We start from the raw sequence: 26,516 nt of genomic DNA, 5'->3' as shown, positions 1-26,516 counted from the left end.
GATTGCTAGCATTCATACAATATTATATGATATTGATCAAATCGTTGTCATTGCTGCTRTGTATTTCTCAGGCAAATTAAATTATAGATTAAGCCCCAAAACCAGTTCTTGAGCGGGATATAGTTACAGCCATTTTAATAACATATTTCATAAAGGGACCCAAGTTGAAAATGTTGTAATTTATTTATCAATGCTCTTTAATATTTAGGCAGTTCAGATGATCATTTTTATTTATTTATGTATTTGAGGATTTATTAAATATGCCCATCATCCTTTCTGGGTGAGTCAACAAAACTGACATCACAAGGAACTTCAGCTGAACTGATGAGCCTCACTACTGAATTTTTTTTCTCAGTCTATTCCAGTAAGACTCCCACCCTGTAGCATTCCTTTGCACTCAGGATGTTCAGACACTGTCTGGGAGCAGGGAAAGCAAATTCCATGTGTAGATATGAGAGCTTTCCATGGAGCTGTCTTCCAGGACTTAGAAAACTATACAATCTTGGATTACTTTTCCCAAATGATCTATTCTAGCTCTGAAGAACAGGAGGGAGGGAAAGTTCTGCCTCTGGCTAGAACCTTTATAACATMTTGGGCCTAATAGTCTGAGAAAAACATGTAGAATTGATCTACATCCACAATGACGTTGAAAAAGGGCTAAGTCCCAGTCAGAGACCTATTTTATGTATGTCCTGCTTATATCTAAAAATATTCCTTGGCTCCATCTCATAAAGGACAACAAAAATGCAAAAGTTTATGCCAGTATATTTGCTGTTTATCCCAGAATCCCAGAATAATTTGAGTTGGAAGGACTCTCTGAAGATCCCTTGGTCCAATCTCTACTCAAGCAGGGTCAGCTACAGCAGGTTGCCCAGGACCATGTCCAGTTGGGTTTCAGCTATCTCCAAGGATGGAGACTGTATAACCTCTCTGGGCAACCTGTTCCAGTATTTAACCACCYTCAYGGTAAAGAAGTGATTTCTTGTGTTCAAGCAGAATTTCCTGTGTTTTGGTTTGTGCCCATTACTTCTTGCCCTGTCAYAGGGCACCACATCCTGTAATTATCATTCTCTAAAAGTACTGTTAAATCTTGAACCTACCAGTTTCCCTTTTTAGCTGGACTAGCACATCTGCCAAAACAACTGCAAATTTTGCTACTCTTCTCCTAAATATGGTTCTTTAGAGACATATGCTGAAAAATTAGCAGTCATAGAAATTAGCCTAATTAGACTAGAATAAAATTACACTCCCAGAACTAATCTTGAGTCAAAGYTTGATGCAAATCTCTCTATCCATTTCTGATATGGTCCATGTCAGCACCATGCCAATTTTCACATCTGTTTGTCAGTGTAAGTCAGCAGTACAACTAACAAATCCTTCCCTTATTCTAAAACTAGTCTACCTGAGACACAGCCTAATCCTCAGCAGAACCAGAGCAAAACATGATGAGGAACCCCACACAATGTCAAAGCTTCATATGAGCAAAGGCAAATAAACTTAGCTCATGACATGTCTCATATTATAGCTATCCTCATATTTCACAGCAGTCTGAAATAGTATGCAAGACAGCTGGCAGGGATGATATTGGGACTTGCTCATCTAACCAGTGAGCTACAAACAGATGTTGTGCATGAAATAGGAACCACTATCATTGACATATCTCACAYGCCAAACAGTGGGCAAAATGACTCAACTTGACATGAAGAGGAAATTGTGTGTGACATGTCCTTCATTTCAACGAGTAACATGTCACTTCTGACCCAACTTTTCATCTGAACTATTAAATGCTATTTGACAGGACAAACATCTGACTTTTGGGACAGTCTTATATATACATATATATATATATATATATATATATAAGGTATATATATATATATACACACACACACTTATATATAAGACAGTCTGCTTATATATATATGTATATATATGTATATATATATGTATGTATGTATATATATGCGTGTGCGTGCGCGCATGTAAAATATATATACATACACACACACACACATACACACCCCAAGTATAATGAGAGGCACAATAACCATCATGAAAGCAGGATTCCTGAATTGAAATACATTATTGTAATCCCCATGTAAGAATTTAATATATATTTTTTAATTACACTATGTTGGATTAATATTTCTTACAAATATTTTCTGCAAGCATCAATAATCTTATYTTACAGGGGATGCTGCCAATGGGAAACTGTTAAATTCTTGTCTATGTATCATTAGTTTACCTCCAACAGTGCTGTTTCTAAGTGACCGGACTGAAAATATTGTTCTACATTGATGGGCATGAAAGAGATAATGAGAGACTGTATGAGAACTTACGAAAGGCAGCAAATTATCCAAGTATCTAGATGTGACAAACAAGTTTYGGAAGCTTGCCCTAGTCAGATGCTTTTGAACAATGTTTTTTTGCTCAAGGATCTGGATATATGGTGCTGGCTTTCTTTTTCAAACTTAAAGATTCCAAATCTGAGAGGAAACTGGCATTTAACAGTAATGACAAAATCAAAGAGCACAGAGACAGCTGGAGGTATTACCTGACATCCTTTCACAATGTAATTTCTCCAGGTAAACAAGCACCCTGGGCACCATGGGCATAGTGATGTGAATGAGACTAGATTGCCTGTGTAATCATGAATAGGTATAGATGGGCTCATCCTTTCTCTTCTAACCTATGAGTCTGTAAGATCCTCTGATAAGATGTAGACATCACTGTGAAACAGGCTGACAACTAGTGAGCAAGATAAGGAGCTCAGTGCACCAGAATGTAGCAGCCAAATATACTGCTTCATGCAGACAGCTTCTGGTTTAGCATTARATGTTTTGGAAGAGATTCAGCTGTGAAGACCTGAAAGAGAAACAAAATATTTTTTTTTTATTTGTAGGCAATGTTCTCATGTCACATGCATAAAAAAATTTAATCCCACTGACCTTGCTTGCATGATAGATTTCTTCATTCTGTTCAGATTACCAGACACATTAAGAGAACCAGCATTTGCTCCAGAACCTCCACCCTGGAACAGCTATCTGCATCTATGTGGGATATAGACCCTCATCCAGCAAAATACTTGATCACATGCTGAAATTCAAGCAACTAAGAGCCCATYTGAGGGCATTGCTAGAATTGTGACTATCTGAAGAAAAGACTTTTAAAAGGGTGCACTTCTTCCTAGCATTTCAAGTTACAGGTTAGGAGGGAACAGAGCAATTTCACTTTGTAAGGATGAACATCTTGGGCAAGAGAATGTTATAAAACACCAACTCACCTCTTTGCTCCTCATATATGGATACAAGAGGCCTATAATAAACAGAGAAATCTGGGAAAGGTTCCATGGAAGTGTAACACCTCCTATAGTTTGTACTCAGTTATTAACATTTTTCCCTGGTGCTTTGAATTACCAGATATTCCAAAAGCATTTACAGTGGAGAACAAGGCAGATTTATAAMGCTGACAGGAATTATTACTGGCAACACTGGCAGTACACATGTAGGCAGAAAGCCAGTGGGTACCAAGAATTAGGGGATGTTTTTGTTGAATTAGTCATGCTCCAAGGTTAATCAAGGTTTTATTTCTGGTATTCAAGTTTGCAAGCCCTCGTCCAGCTGACAGCAATCATAGCTCTAGTTCAGGAATCAGAAAGTGATGATGAGTTTTGACTGCAGTAAATCTGAGAGCTGGCTCTGAAGAGATCCCAGAGCCTTTCCAACATGTTCAGATGCTGAACTAACTCCCGAGTTTCCATCTTCTGCTCTCCTGTAGTTTGCACCAGGCCCAGCTGTTGCATGTCTCCCTTCAACTGTTCTCAGAGCCCTACAGCTGTACTAGCAATGCTTTTCCTCTGGAGCACATCCCTAATGTGTGAGCCCTGTCAGAGGAGAAACTGTAGGACTCCAGGACAGACAACCCAGTCATGTGGGCTAACTCTAGTGTTGGCTGCTAGGATATCTGCTCTGGATGATTTCCAAATCAGTTGTTTTTCCTGGTCATTTACAAAAAAGAAGGATGGAAACTGAAAAGAATGTCATTTTCAGTCAGAAGGTTCCGCTTCGCAGAAACTGTGCATCGTTTCCAAATCTCTATGTGTCAGTGTTTAAAAAATTTTCTTTTTTGAGATTTTCTGATTCACGGGGAACTGTAAACATTAACATTTCAATCTGGTACCAAATCTAATCCTGAAAAATTGAAATACTCGATGAATCAGAAGCCAGACTCTTCAGACAGCCCTCCAGTTTAAACTTGCTGCATGCCAGATAGAGAATTTGGACTYATCATGTTCCTGCCTCCATATCATTCAGAAACAAATAGATTATGAGTATTCAGACTGAGCTCATTAAGTCAGATAATTCTCCTTTTTTATCTGTCTGTTATTTACTTAAAAAATAAAGAAATATTTGAAATTATGCAGTTTGGTTYCCTCTGGATTTTTATCATCCACTTAACTGCACCTTCTTGGAAATTGRTATCAATATCTGTTTTAAAACATTTTCATACAATGGCACATTAATAGGTCTTTTTCTATTATGTTGATTCTCTTGTGTTTAACAATAACCATATCACAGACTTTCCTTTCGTTTGGCAGTTCTATGATCCAGTTCTCTCTACTCAGTGCCCTACTTTCATAAAACYGGTACCAGTATGGTTATTTTGAGGACCTCTATCTCTCTACCAAATCTGGCTGAAATTAACTGRTAGGTTAAAAAAATTACTAGGAGGTAGAGGAGAGAGGAGAGACAGATACACAGATAACCCAAYTGCATAAGCTGCCTTTCTTTGAGAAGGTAAGTTTTAGAACTTGGTGGTATACCAGGCTAATGCTCATCAGTTCACCATGGGAATGGGTCTATGTGCTTGAAGCATGACAATATATTCCTCTAAAATATGTGAAATATGTTAAGAACATGCATCCCTTGAAATTCAACTGTAATCTTTAAAAGAGACAGTCTAGGAGAAATGAAGGGTAAATGCAGTAAGAAGCACAAAATAGGGACCACTTGTCAACCAGAGAGAGCGCAAAGGGAGTATCAGCCTGTGGTGATCTGCCTGGGTCACTGATTGCTGCAGTGAAATACACTCACCATTTGCATTTGTCATCCTTTATAGAACATATTAAACTACAAAATAGTCTTGAGGTAATGCATAATGATWTTTCCTCCTGTCAAAATTGGCTATGAACATCTATCATATACTTATTAAAACATTCTATAAGCAACAGATTAAAAATTATCCATGCACAGAAATTATTCTGCAAGTTAAGAAATCATCTTCCTGAATTAGCAAACAAATGCTTAAWAAAACTTCTCAGCAGGAGTTTATTCTCTCCTTGCTGAATTGACTCAACAGCATATTTTCAGCTGTCTTAGAAACAATTGTTTGATTACATTGAACAAATAAATGAAAGAGCTAGAATATGTTAGAAGGCGCACTGTGAAGCAGTCCCTGTAGGAAGCTAGACTTTTCCCCGAGTTCTTGACATGTGGTCAGTCAGATCTACACAAGATTCATAAACCATACCTCATAATAGCATTCAGTTACTGGTGTCTGTGTTTTTATTTTGTGCATACTAATGAAAAAGAACCTCACAATACCAACAAATGCATCCAGTTAATAAAATACACAAAAAGTGATGTCCTCAAGACAGATGGGTGAAAAGGTTACTCTGCCTCCTTTTGATTGTCCAGCACTAATTACTGCTCATTAGGGACAGGGGTGCAGTATAGTGCATTAAGAAAGCAAAACATGCTCTGAAGAAAGAGATCAGAGATAGATTTAATGAAAAACACTTTACATAAATGAGGGCACATGTCATACTGGGTTCCCAAAGCCTATTGAATGTTCTAGATGTCAAACAAAAGTGAGGACATGAGTTCCTCCTTTGATTTGTTTTCTTTTTTAATGAGACCTTCTCTGGTAAGCATACATTGGACATGACTCTGACCCTTTAGGCAGTGGAAGTGGAGAAGCACCTGGCTGGCAAGTCCCAAAGCTGTTCTGTTCAGATTAGTGTGGCTTGCAGGCTGAGTAGCAGGACTGTAGGCAGCTCAGGAAATGAGAGTCATAGATTTGGGAGGAGAGGTGGTGTCAAGAGCCTGAGTAGGGACACCTGGGCTTTGTYCCCTCATGCCTGGGATGTTTGCGTATTTTGTCTTTTGAGAATCAGCTCCTGAGAAGTGTATCCCAAACAGTAGGGAGCCTGGCTCCCTCCTGCTTTTTTAACTGTAATTCTTTCTTGGTCTCTTCAGTAAGAAGAATGGAGACAGTTCTTATCCAAAATAGCACCCTGTGACTAGGACACTCCTGGATGCAGGAGCTGCCAGGGAATACCAAAAACAGAGGCAGAGGCCTTCCACTGATTGAACAGATGTTAAAATGAAAGAAGTAGGGAAAAAATCATTGCCTGCAGACACAGGAAGTTCAGCCTTTGAGTTCTTCTGCAGCTCTAAATAGGCAAGAAAGTTCAATAAAGGTTTTTCCATACTTCTCTCCCTCCCTTCCTATTGCTTGAGATAGGCACCTGTATACTGTCTGTTGAGAATCCCAATGTAAAATGACCTCCTTTCTAAGAATGTGGCTGTGTTCAGCTAAGGTAGCACTGTGAACCCCACTTGTGGAGCAGGATACCTAACATGAGGAAGGCAACGTTAAAGGCCAAAGTTTGTGARTCCAGTATAAAGGCAAATACCAAAGACCCATTAGTAAAATATGGCAGAATCAGGGCTGGAATTTGGACAATCTATTAGACTTTCTACTAGATCCTTTCTGTCCTCCAGGCAACCACCTCTGCCCTACTTTCATGATGTACTTATTTCATATGGATTTATCATCTGGATTTTCTGTTTTTCATGCAATCACAAATATTTCCTAAATAGGATATAAAATTGCCAGATTGCACTTTGCTGGGAGAAAAAAAAAAAAGTTGGAAGTGAAACTTTTTTGTGGATCACTGGAATGTCCCCAGACTCACAGCAGAGAGATAGTATAAAGTCCCCAATGATTTGGTATCCTTCCTGTCAGCAGTCTGGGAAGCACTGAAGCGTAGCTCCTTTTATAGTTGTTATAATACTTTCAAGCTTCTCTTTGGACAGAAGCCTCCTTTTTGTAAAGTCTATAATTTTTGCATTCTCATTTTGTTTTTACTTGCCAAAACAGCTATGATATTGCTACCAAGACTTTACAACTCTCCCTAAGGGCAGGAGCTAACACAGCCACAGTCATTTTAGGCTGAGTAAATAGCCAATTGTTTACACTAGAGATTTTTTAACCCTCACTAATAACAGCCAAAAGCATGTAAAAAAAAGCACTTGAAAGCCTGTCACTTTTCTGCCAAAGAGTTTATATGGAAAAGTAGATTTTGTTAATACTAGTTTTCCCAATTGTCTCAATTACCTGAAAACATTGCTTAGTTTAAATGTTACAAGTGAATGTAAGAGAGAAATAAACAGTGAAATCTGCCAAATATAAAATTGAGAAATCTTACTATAACTTATGAATAGCTCGCCTGCTCCCTAATGCTTGAGCCCAGGGAAGGAACATCTGGGAGCCATAGACACTTGTACTGCACTTGTTCATGATGGTTACCTATTCCCAGTGCGATCATGGTTCTGAAAGCACTCACCTCAGGGGGACTGTTCAGATGAGTAAGGTTGAGCATGTATGTAAGAATTCGTATGAGCAAGCTGAAGCTGGTGTTTAACAAACACTTTTACTTGGCAAGTCAGATACTGGAAAAGGGAAATCTTTGTTTCCCTTTGAATTTAGGTGATTCTTATCACATCTGACCATCTGTGAGATGTATCCACTGATCTGGATCTCCATCTTCAGGCATAAATTTTGGCAAAGGTGCAGATCAAGGCTTGGACCCTCTTCTCTTCCCAGTCAGGCTACAATGAAGGCATCATTGACCCCTGTGATGATTGCAATCCACTGCCACAATGAAGAATTCTTCAAGAACTCAGAACAGCAAGGACAAAGGTTGCCAAATGTCAATATGTAAAGCCTTTATGTCAGTATTATTTAAGTTTGACTTCACATATGAGGTCAAAGACACTGGGTCAGTAATCAGAGATGGGGACCTAGAGGTAACATGGGAAGTACTCCAGCCACTGGCTTTAAAAGATGCCAGTCCAATGCCATAGGTGTAAGCAAAAGCAGAATATGTCTCCCATAGGGAGTTCTCTTGTAGGGAACAAGAATTTCCTGCAATAGCCAAACCTTGCTTACTTTATTGTTTGCATAATTCCATTTAATTAATAAAGCAAGTAGGATTAGTGCCTTGGGATTACAAAATAGATACTGTATTCCATTGACATGTGCCAGTAACAGTAGCCATACATTTTTTTCACCAGTTACTAGGCATCCTCATGGATCTCGTTACAAAATTGGGACTCTTCAGAGAAGGATGACACTGATGATCAGTATAGTATATTTTTGTAAGAAACAAAACCTACTGTTCCACTATCCGTTTAAGTGTTACAGGTTGAATCAGCACACTTCTGAATAAAAATTCAATTTAATCCATGATCTGAGCAGGATGATTTTTCTCAAACTGATAAAAACAGTGAAATTCTGCAGCCATCTATGAGGAAGATTCAACGCCTTTGAAGAGCTTAGAGGTTATTAATCTAACCCTTTAGGCTGTGGGAAGAAGCAGATGTCCTCGAAGAGCCTGGAAAACTCATTTTCCATGGTTCTATGATGGGCATGTTTAAGCCACACTCGTGCCCAGCCATTGCAACACTAAGGAGTGGAACCTGATCAACTTGATTCCCAGGTCTGATGATCAGGTGTCCATTTGGAGATGGGGGAGGTGTGTCAGTCTTTCAGTTAATACATATACTTGAATTCACTCTTTGAGAACCATAACATTCTCACTTGTTCAGCTGAGTTAATTTAATATTAATATGCTTCACTACTAGTATTTATTACAGTGAGTTATCCAAGAGATATGACAGCATGGTATGGAAAACCTCACATTTTAAGCAACTACAGTTTGTCTGACATGCTGAAATTTGCTGTCCCTACCTGCATTTTAATGACAAATGTATGTCATATCTAGTCTCTGGATGGCATTTGGCTCTTGCGCAGAGGTTTCTGTATTGGTTGTATACCTGGAGAGGTACTCAGTTTACATTATTATAAAATATAAATCAAAAACACATGCATCTTTTGCATGTAAAGGTAAAACTACTAATCAGAGGTATTCCTGATAGAGGTCTGCTGAATATTTACAGAGACTGACTTGGCATTCTAGATTTTGTTACATTAGTAATATTAGGGTTAATAACTTCCCTATGCATATTCAGGAAAAGTAAAATGTTCTGCTAAGAGGAGGACCAACCTGACCTTGTGTGTGCTGTTTAAATTCCATGTGAAATCCAGTTAGAAGAGTTAGAATTACTTAGGATGAGTGGGTGGTAAACTGAACCTCTGCAAAGGGTGATTGCAGCTGCAGGGATATGTCTGTGCAACACTGATAGGTTGCACAGACGTCTGCCACATGTTCAGGCATACCTCATCACCTTCTCATGCCTCTCAGTGGCATACCCATAAGAGTGAAGCCAGGGAGACAGCGGCTTCTGTGCCAGTTGGTTGAGACAGATTGGCAACATATTCTAGCAGCTATCACACAATAAAGACTGTGCTGCTGAGTTTTGGCTGCTTTTTTTCCAACTTAGCTAGCTAGACTAACTAAGGTTAGGTATATATGCAGGAGCTGCAATCGTCTCTTTGGTTTGTGGGTGTAACTTCTGGTGATCTGCTGTGCCTTTGTCCAGGACACACAATATTTGCTGTCTGTATCCAGCCAGACGCATAAGAACCAGCTCATTTTCACTGTCACGACAAGAAAGCAGAAACTGAAGCACTGGCCCACATCCCCCTTACTTTTGAGTCAGATCACCTACCCATGAATGGACCTTCTGTCAAATGGTCCACATAGTTCATATAGTATTAAACAATTTTTAAAACCTAATTACCATCTTTCATCTGTATTCTTAGAGAAGACAGAGTGTACAAATAATATAGCCACTCTGACATCTCACTAGTTGTTATACTGAGAAAGGCCAGCGACCAAGTGTTCTGCTTGTTCAGCTTGACTGCAAGCAAAAACGGAGATTACTGGCATTTCAATCTCATGGAGTTGAGATCCTTATGGAGCTCTAACCTCTGCGATTTAACTTTTGCCCCAGAAGAGACATCTCTTGCATTTTCCTACCCGTTTCATGGAAAAATGGAGAACCAGGATAACTAAACCTTTTGATCCTATGTCATAGTGACCTTTTTTAATCCGTTTTCTTTAGATTCTTAGAGTCCACACTGATGGACAACAGCCTCCTGCTTCATGCTTTCTTACTGTGGAGAAAGGAATAGTGGGCATCATCCTCTCTTTTGTCCTTCATGCCAAGCGCTAAGGTCACACAGAAAGTTAGGAGAGGCTACTCTTCTTCCTATCCTGTTTTTTGCAACATGTTAACTGATCATGCATCAGTTTACAAAGAGAATTATAGGACATCATTTCCAGCAATAACAAGGGACTTGATTTGATGATCTAATAGGGTCTCTTCCATTCTCTTTACCTACTTTCCTGATCAGCCATTTAGCCCACACACAATCTGGTCTGAATTCCATTGGATTTTGCCACATATTCAGTTTACATGAAAAGCTGTATATACTAGTAATGAAAGGTTCATTAAACATCGGAATTCCCTGCCCTTTCTTTTGTCTTCACCCTTTCACTTTGATAGCTGAACGTGCTGCTTTATTTAAGAAAACCAAAGTGCCCTGGCAGGAGGGAGGCATAACACAAGCGTGTGCCCTGAATATGGAGAATTCTGATGCAGCTCTGGCAGCCCAACTCCCTCCTGACCCACCGCACCTCTGCCACCAGCACGTCTGCAGGGCTCATCAGAAGAGACTTAGCATGCAGAGCAAACACACTGTGGAACACTGCAGCTGTGCAAAATGAACTACTGAGGGACTAAACTTAGACCAGTAAGCTCCTTTTTCTGCTTAATTGGAATACGAGGACATGGCTTTCACTACAGAAAATGCTAATCATCTGTGTTGCTCTGGTCTTTCCCTCTTTGGCCTCTTTTCCTGTCTCCTAAACTTGATGATACCTGTTTATATGTGTCGAGAGAACTCCACTGGCTCCCTCATTCTGGTTTTAGATTCATTTCTTGGCTGAGCTAAGCAATATGAATAAAGCTCTATAGGTACATCTGGGGGATTCTGAAGGTGAATTTCAAACTTGAAGCAAGGTTACAAGGATAAAATGAGAATTTAAAATCTTGTGTTCTGTCTGGTTTAGAATGAAGCTCTTGCATAACCAATGAAGCATTTTACCTTTATGCTTTTAAACAAAGAAATTCTGCATCATACATTGGGACTATGCACCCCTCCATCAAGTATTTCAACAAATAATAAAAGCTTATTACTAAAAGAGCTATCAAAAGTCACAAAGCTAAATGAAATATTCAGACCAGCACCAACTAAAACTTTCTTTCTCCACTTCCCCAACATCCTTTTCTCACTGTGCCTAACAAATGATATTTTCATGCGAGTTTTACTGTAGTTGTAACAGGGCTCAAATTATTATGAAACTCTTAGACCCTCATCATCTTCTGCAATCTGATAATAGTAACTTTTTTAATGCAATTCTTACTGTATTGTATCCTAGCAATGATTCCTTAATGCTGTTAAAGCAGCTTTGTAAATTTAATGGTGTCACTGTGAATTATTAAGCTTGAATACTATAAATGCTTTTTATAAGCATTGCTTTTAGTTGGTACTTTAATAATTTTAAAGCACAATGACAAATATAAAGCTGAACCTAATATCTCATGTCATCTCTTTAGAAAATAGTGCTTTAGCTGAACAGTTTAACACTGTCCGAGATGAGTCAGTTCAGCCAGCCTACCTGCAAGAGGTGAATCAATCTAATTGTTCTGTCATGTTGGAACATTTTATGTTAATGCTGGGAAGCTTTGCTACCAACGTGTTATGTTCTATTGCAACTTTCTGGCACATTTTCTGACTTTATGTTGGGTAATAATCTTTCTAAAACTAGCAGTGAAGGAACATAATCTGTGTTTTTCAAAGCTCATGTTCTGGGCCAGATCTACCAGCTGGGGTGCAGCATGATAAATCTGCATTTCCCTGCATAGTCAAGGGCAGCTGCACAGGAGGAAGGATTCAGTCCCAGACAGGAGGAGACTTGGAGACCCTGCTTGGATCCTGCAGACAGAGTGGCATCAACAGAATCAGCACAGCTCCCAGCTGCCTCCATCCTGCTGAGCAGTCTTGCATTCGCTGGTCCTCACATTTCAAAAAGACAAGAGCTTGCCATCCTCTCCCTTCTCTGCCCTGCCTAGGAATCCAACTGCACAAGACTTCCTGCATGATTAGACAGTATTGCTGGAACAACTGTAAGAAGTAAATCAGCAAAACTTCTATTACTAATTCATTTAAAAGGCCCATAAAATTCAGGCCTTTTAGTGAAACTACAGAGAGCTGCTATCTGTCTTTTCACCCATCTTCAACCACTGTCAAAATCACAAGAAAGCAGAGGATGCTTTCTGGTTTGGCATGCATGTGGGTAAACTCTCTCAGTGTGAGCTATCACGATAAGTAGTACCTACTTACATAATCTAGTAGATTACTTGATGACAAGAGATTCTGGCTGAATGTCTGCTCTGCATGCACAGATCCACCTTGCACTGCGTATGTGTGCAATGCAAATCCTTGCATGCACAGTAATTCTGCAAGGGACAGGCCAGTCCTAGCCTTTTGAGGCCTTTCATTCTTGATTCATTTACAATGTTATAACCCATTAGCCCATCTTCTGGGACAGGCTTCAGCTTTAAGACAAGTACTTAGCTTTTCCAGCTTTTGTCACCAAGCATAAGCCCTTTGGGATTCTCTGCCCCTCACAGGTAGGTAACTTAGCTGTTGAAGTGTCCACAGGAAAAGCAGTCCATAGCTGTGTGGAAATTTCTGGCAAAGTGATGTTCTGTCTAACGTTACCTGTTGTTGAGCATTGGGGATAAATAACTGGATGGGATAGAACTAATTTGCATTCTGTCTGGGGCATTTCAGTCAAAATTTGGGTAAAGTTCAAATTAGAGGAGCAAATCATGATCATCTCTGCTAGATGTGAAAGAGCGGAAGAGTTACTTACTAGTGCAAGGACCAAGGTAGCCACCTCATCTGTGTCCACTTAGGATGGATAAAGAAAGCTACAGAGTGAAATGGCATTGATTGGTGAGACTGCAAACAGTCATCCCCAAACTCACCATATTTCGCAGGTCAGAGCATGGTCCTGGAAAGCCAGAGGTGTGATACAATTTTTTTAAGCAAAAGAAAGGATAGAAAATAGATATTCCATGCCCAGTTAGAACATTGTAATCACCAAGTCTCAGTAGAAAAGCAGAACCCTTATCTTCCTCCTCTCTTTTTATACCTCTGGCTCTGTTTTTTATTACAAATACTGAACACTAGAATCAATTCATGTGGACAAAAAAAAAAACTTGTTTTGATTAGGAAACTGGAATAATATTCATTTTGAGTCAGACTGTCCTGAAATTTACTTCTAGTTTTTCAGTTAAGCCACCAAACCAAAAATGAATTATTCATACAGTTCTTACAAATACCTCACTGAGGTGCTGGAAGGCTTAATTAAACAGTATTTGTGAAGCAACCAGAGAACTACAGAAATGCTGAGTAAGATGCATTTACAGCCTCGTCTCCTTTTTCTATATCCCATTTTATTGCTAGGGATATGAGTATCTTGTTACTTCCCACATACTGAAGAATGCCATGGCCACAGTCTTCTGGGGTTTTCTTCTATCCAGATCTAGTTATTAATGCTGATGTAATGCAAGAAAAAGTGCAACATAAAAACAATAAAAAATCCTATTGTAAAACAGCTCAAGATGTCACAAATGCAGTAACCATTTGTACCTTTGCTGGTTCATCTTGAATGTCTAAGCTCCAGATCTTAGCATATACAAACTCTGCCTGCCTAGGTTCAGCTTTTAGTCTAAGCTAGCAAATTTGTAAACTTTCAGAACAGCTAAAGGTTGCTAGGCATTAGCCAGGGTTACAGTATATCAATGCCATGTTCAGAATAATGCCATTACTTCAGGATCTGCAGTTTTAATACAGGTTTGCAATCCCTGAGTTCACCCTWCAAGTACAGATATACATGTTCTCTTGTAATGATTATGTTTGATAGATATCTCTGTATATGCTACATTATCCCTGTTTGCTGCATCCACCCTCTAAGTCTCTTCCATTGATTCTTCTTTGATGCTATTTGATCTCTCTCCATTGCCACATTCACTTGGCCTCTATTTGCAACTCTTGCTACTTACTTTATATGCTTTCCCACTCAGCTGTCAGCTCTAAAATTACCAAATGCACAAAACTATAAAGCAGATTCTATCAAATGTCTGCCTGGGCCCTTTGATTCCATTCTTAACTGCTCACTTTGTTCCAATAAAGAAAGAAATAGAACACAGTTATCTAACCTCCTGTCTCTATGGATCTAGATAAATTCATCTGAATATTTACTGCTTTCACACACTTGATTTCATCACTTGTCCTCAGCATTTTGAAGCATAGCTTAGAATATTCAGCAGTACAAATAAGTGAACAGACCTCTCCCAGCCACAACCTGCTTTGCTGGTCATTGAGCTGAGCAGGAGTTGCCAGGGAGCAGCAGGAGCAAGCTGCTCAGCTGGGAGCACAGACCGGAAAGAACAGCACAACACCTCAGCAATGAGAGGCCCAGCACTAGCCAAACACGAGAAACCCCAATAACAGTGACCTGATTGAATATAGCCTAGCAGCTACCAGACACATCTGTGGTGACCAGGCACTAAATCACCTTCACAGCCCTGATCAGCTTCACCTGGGTCCTCCTCCAGACCCTGCCTATGGCACAGGAGCAATATTTAAGCTCAACGCATGGCCTTCATTCTCTGCCTGAGCTATATCACAGGAATGTTGGTCTTAGCTTAGTCACAGCTGTGCCTGGTTATGGACCTTGTTAATCCAGACACTAACCTGCTGTTTCCCTGTCTTGATCTTGTTTCTGCCTCTTTGCTATGAGCCTACACAGTGATTGTGGGGACCCTGGATCCCATAGGGATCAGTCTGAACCTGGTTATCCTCACCTGGCCTGTGTATTGAGGCTTTTCCTTAGACCTGCCTTGTCACCACAGACTTACCTGAAGATCTATGCTCTTGGCTGGACCCAGTGACTGGCCCCACTTCCTGGCTCAGGTACTGTGCGTTGGGCTGGCTGGTGAGGCCCTGGCTGTAGTATCCCTCCCCCTTAGGGAATATCCCTGTTCCTTAGAGAGCAGGTGGCCCTTGCTGCTTCCTGACACCCTCTTGGAGAGTTGTTCATATGTTTACAGGGCTTGTATTTCTGCTCAGTGTCAGTAAAACACTTGTATAAATTATTGTAAGCAACACACTTGCTACCCTCTGCTTCATTGCAAAAGATTTTCCTCTTTATGAAAAGTAACCATAAGCTTCTATGTTAACATATGGTGGGTTAAATTTACTACTTCAGTTTTGGAGAGGTGAAAGCTATATTTTCCCATGCCAGTTTTGGTACAACCCCCCACCACCACCACCAATCTTTCTAGAAGACAAAAGGGTGAGTTGAGACTACAGCTCAAGTGCTAGTCTGGGGATAGGAAAGACATCCAAAGTCATCAACTTCTTATCTCTCTCTGCAGTAGCAAACTAACTATATGTAAGAAAAAAAAATTGTGCAGCTGTGACAAGTAAAGCTGCCCTGGACTCTCCTGCAATGACTTAGGCAATGCTGGCCTATGACAACTTATGCCTGCTTAATTGTTCTTTATTTGTGCCAGACTAAGGAGCTCAATCATGTCAGCTTTGACAGGGATGAGAGATGGTGGACAATTATGAAGTAGGACAAGCCATCTTATGTCAGTACTCTGTAATTCGGTCTATTTCTTTACTTATAGATTGGTTCTACAACAAGGTTTTGTGATGGTTCTTAACCGTTTAAATGTGTAGAGTGTTTAAGAAATACCAGGACAACATATGAGCATCCTGTATACAAGAGCTGCACTAAGTCTTAAACCTAGCAAAAATGTAGCCTTTCCATGTTCTGGGACAGGTATTTTTTTTTATACAAGGGAAGTATACTCTGTAAGGTTGTGTTTTTTGCAGGAGGAAAAAAACTGACTTTCTCAAATCAGTTTAATCTATTTTTTCCAGTTATTTAATATTTTTTTCTTTGTATTTTTGGAGGCTTCCATCAGACTACTGGAAAACACTCTCCTGTATCCTCAGCAAACAAAATATGAAGAAAATTGTGTTTTATTACCAAAGACCAAAGAAACTGCTTGTTTGTCAGATTCCTACTGCAGTTGCTGTTTTTCATAAAACTTTCCATCATAATAAAAGCTACTTTCTCTTCAAAAAATCTTAATGATAAAATGTTGACGCACTCTCTTCAAAGGGTGCAACACTATCCTTACTACCATCTGTTTCATTGTAAAAGATTTTTCTCTTTATGAAGTGTAAACATAAATACAGCACTGCAGATGCACGACAGCAAACTTCTTCAGAAACTAGTCCCTATTCATGCAAATAGTTCATATGAGCTTGCTTGTATCTTAATACTGAACAATCCCCAAATTACTGGTAAAATAAAGCCAGACAAGATGCATAAATCTGTACATATAAGATATATATGCTAAAGCAGTCTAGGTTATATAGAACCTGAAGGAACTATCATAAGAATACAAATATACATAAAAGTTTTAAAGAAAACAGATCTATGTAAATAATGCAGTTGTAGTATCCTGGAAGAAAAGTTTCTGACTAAATTCAATGCATTGTTCAACCTGACAGATCTTGTCTAGGTTTGAGGGTTTTAACACTCCTTAAACTTTCATGTATGAATCAATTTTGGTTTTTTAAAAAACAAAAATAGAAAAGACTACTAATCTATGAAGTATTTACTCAGCCAGAACTCTCGGAAGTTGATCTGAACTCTAATTTTAATTTTCTTCTCCTGTTCCCTTAAATAGCATTTATTTTGGCACCTAAGTTGTTATTCTGGAAATTAAGTTAGCTGAGTTGCTGCAGGAATGGAAGATAAAATGCTATGAGCTCAAAGTGCCTCCTGCCTCAGCAATAATGGCTGAAGATCTGCCCTGTAATACGTACCTGAAGTGGATCAGAATATAGCAAGTCAGGGAAGATGTGACTTAATCCAAGACAAAAGTTTCGGTAATACAGGCACACAGCATTTGAAGGATGGTCAATACCTAACCCTCAGTGACAGCTGGAGAACAGCCTTACAATATATATATATATTTTTAGAGGCCAACAAGCTGACCAAGTGCAGTTGCCATATGCTGAGCAAAACAGAAATGTGTCAAAAGTGACCTTTCATGCTACACATTTTACCTGTGATTTCAGCATCTTCTGTTTGCTCAATGAGATTTATTCAGCCATAGTTAGCAACTAGAAAATTAGACTTTAGCCCTCAGTCTAGCAGCATTTCTGTAGTAGCTAAGCTTACTGTAGTTAACTTTGATTGCTTTCGGATTTCTCAAGGTTGTAAACTATAGGGTGTTTGCAGGCCTTAAGTCCAACACCACAAGCTCCATTGGCAGGAGAGAAGAAATGAAGCCCAACTTCTCCTGTATAAAGCTTTACATTAGTGATATGTGTATAGTGAAGTATGTAATAAAGTTAAATATTGAATTCAGTTTTTCTGTGTAACTGATGCAGGAATATCACTTTCTTTGCAGTATATGTTGAGGGACTTGCCTTATTCAGTCATCTACCTCCTCACTAGGGTCCTCTCTTCTACTTTGTCCCTTGGCTAAAGTAGCAGCATGTAATGGAGGTAGACTTCAACCATACCTCTTGATCTCCCAGTATCCCAATTTTGATGTATTCAACTATATCAGAGATACAAGACAATGGTTGTGGGGAATTTGAAATTTATTAGCTCATCTTTTAGAAAGACCTGAAAAAGGCTTGTGTGTAAAAGTGTGTCTGTTTCTGACCAACAGTTCTTTGATTACCTGCATTTGAAAACTTTCAAAGGCTCACTTCCTTTGTAATAGACTGCATCAAGCTCTTGGTTTTCAAAACCCTTAAAAGCAGAACATGTGGTACAATTATTTGGCTTGAGTTTGGTAGTAACTATACAGCCCACCCCAGCAGTACACTTTCACTGTTCTGATATCTAACTTTGAACTGTGTTGCTTGATCTCTAGCCAGGATCCCAGAGCACAATGTCTTATCCCTTGGGGACTTCAAAATGGGAAACTAAGTTCGTAGTTCTAATTTATTTGTAGTAACGATGCAGCCCTTTGGAAAATGGAAGAATCATGTACTAACAATGTTCAGTCTGACTAGTAAATGTTTGTAATGAAATTAGATTTCCATTCTACAAAGTCTCTTCCAAGTGTTCCTGCAAATAAGCTGGTCATAAGCTGATAAGCCTGAAAATAAGCTGGCAGGGAGCAGAAAGCAAGAAGTTTCATTCCACTTCTGCTGCTACTACCCAGATGGCTAGATGGGTTATGGTATAGACAGGGTTGTATCTATCCCTGCTGAAGGCAGAGTAAAAGACTTGCTGGACACATGGTGTGTCTTGGTATGGTTAATTCTGTTCCTAACAAGCATGTAAAGGGATAAAATAGTGAACAGCTTACCCTACCTGCTCCAGCCCCTCTAAACCAAACTTTTCTGTGGGAAATGAGCAAGCTGCTTACAGCTGAAAATGAAGTTGTATCTGTTCATGAAAACTCTGGCATTTAGTGTTCCAACCCTTGTTTCTCTTCAGCAAAAGTACAAAACAAAATATTTCTCATTCTATGCAAGTACTCCACAAAACCTGTGATAGTATTTTTCAGTGAAAGAAGAGATAGTATATTAAGAGAAGAATAAAAGATAAGGAATGAAAGACGTAAATAATTCTAATGTTAATCTTTCAAAGATAAGCATCTAAGAGCTTTTAGTGATAAGGATTTTTTATAGGCTGTGTGGGTCTTTAAGAAAAAAAACTACATTTAGAGCCTTTTGTGGGCTTATACCAATGCCTGAAAGAGCCACAAGGTATTGTTTTAGGTTGAATCATGATCAGAAATGGCAAACATTGCTATTTGTGAGGTATCAAGAAACAGATGCATTTTACCTATACTATCAGCTTTTTTGCAGAAGCAATGAATGAAGCAGGAGATTTTCATTATGAGGAAAAGAATATTTAATTTGCACAAGTGTTTCCTGAAAAGGTCACACTTTTTCAGGGTAAAATCTTCGTGCTTCCATGGGAATTCTTTGTTGATTTTGCTGTCATTTCTATGACTATGTTTATAATTATGATGATTCTTCTGCTCACTTTGAGACTGATAATCTCTAATTTAGACTTAATAGTTGCATGTATTCTGTTTTCTGGATATTTTTCACACTTTCACAACTATCCTATTAGAACTCTGCTATACAACCTCTTTATTCACCTCAGAGTGAGGATCATATGGTTTAGGGCCATATGGAAAATCAGATTTGTCAGGTAATACGAATTCATGTCTTTCATTCCTGTTCTAACAATCTTTCCTATGGTTCTTCCATTTTCTGTACTGTTCTGTACAAACCAAACCCAACAAATTAGTCAGTTTGTTATAGAAATGTCTTTCAACATAACAGAGAGCTGATTCCTGACAGAATTCCTGCTGCTTCACGGTATCAGTCACTACACTATCTTATATCAGCTGATTTGGGATATAATAGAATCAGTAAGGTTGGAAGGGACCTCTGGAGATCATCTAGTCCAACCCTCAGATGAGTGGCCTGTACAGGGATGGAACCCATGACCTCGGCATTATTAGCACAACGCTCTAACCAACTGCGCTAAACCTAACTCCTAACAGGCTTATGTAGAGAACTGAAATCCTTGCTGCTGAGATATCCTCTACATAGGAGGCATGTATCGGTGCATATACTATGGATATTGTCCATACACATATACTAATGGACAATGTTTCTATTCCCTGCTTTGTATAAAGGCTCTTGGACCCTAAGCTAAACCATTCTGCTGAAACAAAATGGTACTCCCAATTAGTATCTCTTGGTTTTTTTTATCACGTTGGAAGAACATTCTTTATTAAACACTTACAGTAGCATAACAAGGATACATCCAGAGTCTAGGTGCAGGTAGTGATGATTGCTATATAGGTGCAGAACTTGCTTATGCTTAGTGTATTGCTGAAAGAGCAAAAGACCAGCGTAGTGCTTAGAATGGCATATGTCCAAAGTAGGATATTTGAAGTCAGAAAGGGGATATGGCAAATGCTTCAAATTTTCTCCACTTTCCACTTCATATTTTAAAGATTTTGCATTTATTGTATGTGGCAAACCTAAATGGAAAGCAGTACAGCACTGTGTCTCAGTGCTAGCTAAGAGTCTGAATCTAGACTATTCCATTCATTTATGTGAGGTCTAATTTATGTGAGGGAACACTTCAATTTCTAGCTATTCTATACAAAAGAAAGTGAATATTAGTGCTTCTAAAAGTGAAATGCCTGTATGTGGTGGGCCTGTATGCCTTTTTGTGTTGTTATCATCTTTAGTTAAACAAACTAGGCAGCCAGGGTACCAGGTAATGTGAAGTTCAAGTATAGCAGAATGGATAAGGTAGATTGCAAGTTTCTAGCCTGAAATTCAGTTTTTGTTCTCTGTAACACTTCCTAATGTAGAAAGAAGCAGTCCAAAACATAAAGGAAATGTCACATTAGAAGCAGCCTCAAAAAAAAAGAACTATTTGGAGAAAACAAGGAAAAAGATCTAGGGTAAAATGGGGTATATATTGTCAGGCCTCTGAGGAAACCCAAGACCTAGCAAAGACAAATCATGCAAGAAAGGAAAATTGATTTCCTAGAAGCCATGAGTATCTTTCAGGAAAAGAGTATTTTTGCTGCTTATGCATGCTGTTTGCCATTCCAATGGTGTTTCTTTTAATACATGTTTTTAAGGAAATAGCCGTTTTATAGTAAGGGTCACACAGATTGTCCTGAAGAGAGGCATATGTTGCAGGAAACTTAACTCCTGGAGCATTTAATAAAGCAAGGATGCTATTCTCTCCCATTAAGATATGCTGCAGAAGGGTTACAATAGGCACATAAAATCCAGCAGGCTTAAAACATGAGGAAGAGACAAGAGTTTAAGAATAGTGGTAATATCTCTCTAAACAAAAATTGCTTTTCAGCCTAAATACTGAAACTTTGTGACTACTGAAATTGCCTCTTATTGGCAGGGCAAAGAAGAAACCTAATCTGTATCATTGTGCTGGCTACCTGGGCTTCTGTTTACAGATCAAATCAGCATAGACCAGAAAAAACTGGTGGGCTCAGTGGAGCTGGATTTGCTTTGCTGCTGTTACCAATTCACAGGTGAAGCGCCATAGACACAAAGACTTGCTGTTTGATATACCAAGCTATATCTGTCTTCAATGGCTCCTAGTGTAAAGGCCTGCACTAGTAGAAGGCCCAGAGTTACAATTAGCCAGTGGCACTCCAGAGACTGTTGCGTTTTGAGATATAATGCTGGATAAACCAGAGCCCTAACCAAATTACAAAAAATACTCTTCAACACAGAGCTGCTAGCTGCATGTCCCATACATTGTCCTAACCATTTCAAGTCCTTGCCTTAACCAAGACTCTTCCATAGGAGTTCTGTTCAGTACTGTAGTTATTTTCCAGGTTGCGTGATCAAGACCTGTCTCCCCACAGTTTCTCCCAGCTTAATTGTTACTGGCCTTCACAGACACCCTGGATATTCCAAGTTCAGACTCGTTTGGCAAGTTTTTAGAAAACCTGGAAGGTTCCAATGGCTGCATGCACAAAGCCTTTGCTGCAGATTTCACTAAGCAAAAAGAATGCAGTTCCCAATTCAGTAGAGCTCTTCAGCTTTAAGCTCACGAATAGACTCATGACGGTCACATAAGAAAGGATTAATATTGTCAGTGTATATGCTCACCAGTTTAAAGTTCACTGTATACTTGCATCCTTTCCTTAATAATAAGATGAAAACCTAGAAGTTATACAGATATTCTTAGATTCTTTTTGGTGCTTTGAAGATGTAAAGTGGCATTAGAATTGTTAATGTACCTTAGTACATGTCTAGCTGTTGATCACAAAAGAAGAAGGTAAGAGGCTGCTGATGACTTAGAAAAAGAGGGAACAYATTCCAAATAATGTCATAGATAGGCACCATCAAAACCAGCTTTTAGCTTTCTGTTGCTAGAAATTGGATGCTAATCACAGGCAGATGTAAATCTTTTGTAACCTCCTTGAAATGTATTTATCCTGGTATGATTTAGAAACGACTGCAGTTCTTGAAGTATGCATTTTTCTTTTCTTGCTTTCTTTCACCTGACAAAATTTTTCACCTGCACAAAGAGAGGTGCTGTTTTAGTCTGGAAAAAATCTATTCTGTATTTGAAGACTTCTTTGGTGGAAGAGAAACTCAGTTCTTAAGTTCATCTTAAGATCCAGTGGGAAATAAAGGAACAGAGCATGTTGAAAAGGGAAAGGGAACAGAAAGGGAAAGGAATTTTCTCCTCCAAATATGTGTCACTATATTATTCTGATCTATAGAGGCCATCCACAGTGTAATGCAATACAAATTATTTTAGATGGCATAGCACCCCCATGAGGCCCAATTTTGAACTAACAGAAATACGTCAACTTGTGGGGGAGGCATAAAGTTATGTAATAAGAAAACACTACTTAGTGGCTTTAGAAGCAGAGTAAACAAGGGGAATAAAACATCAAACTAATGATTTTTGGGTCCTCTCTTAACAGCTGTGTGTTAGGTCATCATAAGCATGTTAGGGGATGATTATAATTCATGATAACCATTGTAATGAATATAAAGACTAATAGTGTTAGCCTAGAGGCCTTTCTGAATCCTAGGGATGCCTGAATAACAGAGCCTGATGGTTTAGGGAATTAGGAAGAAGGTATTATCAACAGTCAACCAGCTCTTCAGTGAATAATCAGGAAGAGGCAAAGCACTTTAAAAATAAAATAAAAGCTTTAGCTTATTTTACTTGGAGACTAAAACCCACCAATATTTTCAGGATGATGCACAAATTGCAGACATAAACGCTGGACAAACAACCTTAGCTTGGATCACCCAGAAGTCCACATTGCTGCTATAGCCCTGGAAAATACATGATACTTGTTTTACCTGGCATAGTAGTCAACCACTAAGACCCACTTCACTCTATGAATACATTGCTACTTTCGGCCTTCTCAGACATCCCCAATGTTTAATTTAGTAGAAGAGATCTGGGATTTTCAGATCAGCAGTCTGCTTAGTGGCTGGAACCTCTCTGCATTGTAAGTCAAGACGAATGCTTTAGTCAGCTTTTCCCCCCTTTTTCTGAGTACAGAGAAAATTTCAAAATATGTCACTCAGCCCAAGAAACAAGCTGCTGACCTAATTAGTTATATTTGAATTTGGGTGTTCATGAGCTGAATATTTAACARACTTCATAATCTGTTATGACACTCATTGGCTTCAAATCCAGAGTTCCATTTAATTATGAGGCCAAACATTTTGCAGTCACTGTTATCACCTGTTTAGTAGTACTATACTATCTGCTATTGGCTGTACCTGATGACAGCCTTTAACTTTTAACTAGATGCAGTTTAAATTACAGTTTAAGTAAACCCAGCTTATTTTGAGACTGTGGATGCATTTTGTGCATGCCTATTGCTACATACCACATATGAACTGGAGAGCTCTAACTTCTTGTACTGCTCTAATTGGATTCCAAATGAACATAAACTTCAACATACCTTACAGGGGAGGGAAGCTCTTAAAATTACATGATGAACTGGTCATACCTGAAGAATTTTAGTCCTCATTTCTCTATGCATTTCTTGAGTGACCTGTGACAAATTCTTCATTGTTCTCCAATGAGGGTTGCTTAAGTTTTAGACTGCTCGATTTAACATTCCTGTCCGGTAATCCCTGAGGCACTGAATGCTAATAATTATTTGAAGCTGGAGTTTGACAGCACATTAGAACTTTGACCCTATGTATCTCAAAATAAGCCTCAGCATCTGTTACAAACTTTAAGACATGGGCATTAGCCTACCACTGACTCTGTGTCCCTTTATTCTTCTTTTCTCGAAACACTGAACAATGCGTTAGTGAATGTTGACATATACGTGCATTAGGGTCGTTTGTAGGTTTTGTTGTTTTTCACTGGGGTCTTTTCTGATGAAATACACTGCCCCTACTCAATTTCTAAAGGTACCATACCCAGCCTCAAATCTCATCACGCAGGCCTTGCTCTATGAAAGACTTCTAATGTTCTATATCTGTGGAAGATGAAAAATAGATTTTGTATTACCTGCTCTCCTTCAGCAGCTCTTTTTTTTCCCCACTTCAATTTACCTGTCTTACTAAGATTAAGAACTCCTTCTTTTCAAGTTATAGCATAAATTTGATATACGTCAAAATCACGTGGTTTACATTACCTGGGCCTTATACCCTTTTTCTGAAACCATTTTGCCTACTCATCTTCTCAACTTTGAAGCAAAGATAGACCTACTACTCCATAATTGTACCAAGCCAAACATAATGAGCCTTCACTCCAGGCTAGACCCAATGCGATAAACTCAGACGAAACTACAGTGCAAGTCACTGAAAATCTTGTTGCTAGACAACTAAAAGAACAAAAAGGAAAATAAAGACAGTGTATTTGCAAGTAAAATTAAAAGGATTCTGAAATATATTYTTTTTACAGAGGAGGGAAAAGTGGAATAGTAGAGCAAAGACAGCAACAGAACTCAAGAACCTGACTAAGAAATTAAGCTAATGTTCTAAACTTGACATATTTGTTGAAGATTTCATGCTCCCTGCAAATGTTCTAGACTCAATGAGAACTGATTGTTTCTACCTAGTATAGTTACAGTGCAAATTAAAATCTGTCTTTTCTTCTGGAAAAATTGCCAGAAAAGACATTTTATCTGTAATTACTCATTTAACAGAAAGGTCATCATTCTTCAGATCAGATTTTTTTAAAAAGTGATTTATATAAAACCTGCTGTCAGTCTATGCACGTTTTTTTTCTCCTGAGATGATGCAACTCAACAAGGAAAATATAAATAATTAGAACTTAAGAGGGAATTACAGCTTTGGAGCAAATTTTTCCTCCACAGTATCACTGTAGACCAATGAACAAGACCAGGAAGGACCCTTCTGTTTCTCATCACTGTGCTGACTGATCACTTTGCCTGTTCATCAGGCAACAGAGAAGATGCTAGTTGGACAACATGCAGGACCTCTTGTTAGTTAGGCTGTTAGTTCAGGGCAACTTTTATAAAAGGATGGCAAACTTTGCCTAAAAATACGTGCGCAAAGAGCACTACCCACATTTCTATGTAACGTAGGAGCCACTCAGCATTTAAGAGAAATGGCACCACCAGGAAGGCAGAATAGCAGTGGTTCAAGAATTGCTGTATGATCAGTTCCATAAAAAGCTCTGCTGCTTCTGTTAGGATGGCAGTTGAAAGGCCACACTCAACTGAACGACGAAAGATGAAGTGGGGCACAGAGATATATATTTTGAAATGTGTCTGGAAGATCTGTAAGACTCTGGCAATCTGTGGAGCTAAGTTGCATGTGCTCCAGTTAGGAATTACAGCCAGCAAAATACAATTGCTGCAATTACTAAGCAGTCCTCTAGGGTAAAAAAGCGTCCCCTTCTAAAAGCAGGAATAGTGCAGCAAGATATGTGTCCAAGAAAATGGATAAATAGCTTAATCAAAAGCTGATGGAAGATAAGGTGTGAAATACTGCTTATTTCTATTTCATATATATCCAGAAGCTTCAGAAGTTTCAGCTGCAGTCCTAATTCTGACTTCAGTATTATGGATAAAGAACAATTCTTCAGGGCAATTGCTCTGTTTCCTAGGTACTTTCTACCAAGCACAACTTACTGTCTTATTGCAAAGTCACCTTTCTCTTTTCTAAACTGCTATCTCAACCCTGTTCTCAGAAAACTAGCTCACTACCTGGTGCAACAGAAGAGATTTTGGTGTTACCAGCATAGCAAAGGAATCACTACCCACACCGCGTATTTTTTTTTCCAACCTGCTCTCTTATCTGCTCCACAGCAATGATAGCAGACTCAAGCATTCAAATATGATCAAACAGATCAACCAATACTACCCTTGAAAACAAATGAATCTCAGTTGTGAATGCACTCTGTTGGTAAGTCAAGTGCTAGATTAAGTTTCATGATGCTCAGAAGTATCTGCAATGCAAACCTGGATAAAAATCAAGGGATCTTTTTGTAATAAAATCTAAACACAAGCAGACAAAAAAAGAGAAGTTGTGTATGCTTTTGTTTAGAGTATATTAAATTCCAGCAATACATGCTAATTGCAACAATACTATTAATACCACAGACATTCCTA

At 38.8% G+C, this 26,516-nt stretch overlaps 1 long non-coding RNA gene across 3 annotated transcripts in view; it reads right to left on the bottom strand.

The window, feature by feature from the left end:
- Positions 1–1,956: 1,956 nt before the first annotated feature.
- The window catches only part of LOC146587393 (uncharacterized), a 38,335-nt gene continuing 13,775 nt past the window's right edge, over positions 1,957–26,516 (bottom strand). For all 3 annotated transcript variants that reach the window (XR_014897641.1, XR_014897640.1, XR_014897642.1), the window contains one exon: positions 1,957–2,865. This is a non-coding gene — a long non-coding RNA (uncharacterized LOC146587393). The remainder of the gene's footprint in view (positions 2,866–26,516) is intronic.

The sequence above is a fragment of the Rhea americana genome, unplaced genomic scaffold, assembly GCF_003343005.1.
Source record: "Rhea americana isolate MKP2758 unplaced genomic scaffold, rheAme1 scaffold_6, whole genome shotgun sequence".
NCBI classification, from domain to species: domain Eukaryota; kingdom Metazoa; phylum Chordata; class Aves; order Rheiformes; family Rheidae; genus Rhea; species Rhea americana.
Note: the sequence above shows the minus strand (reverse complement) of the source record. Positions and strands in the feature narration are given on the sequence as shown.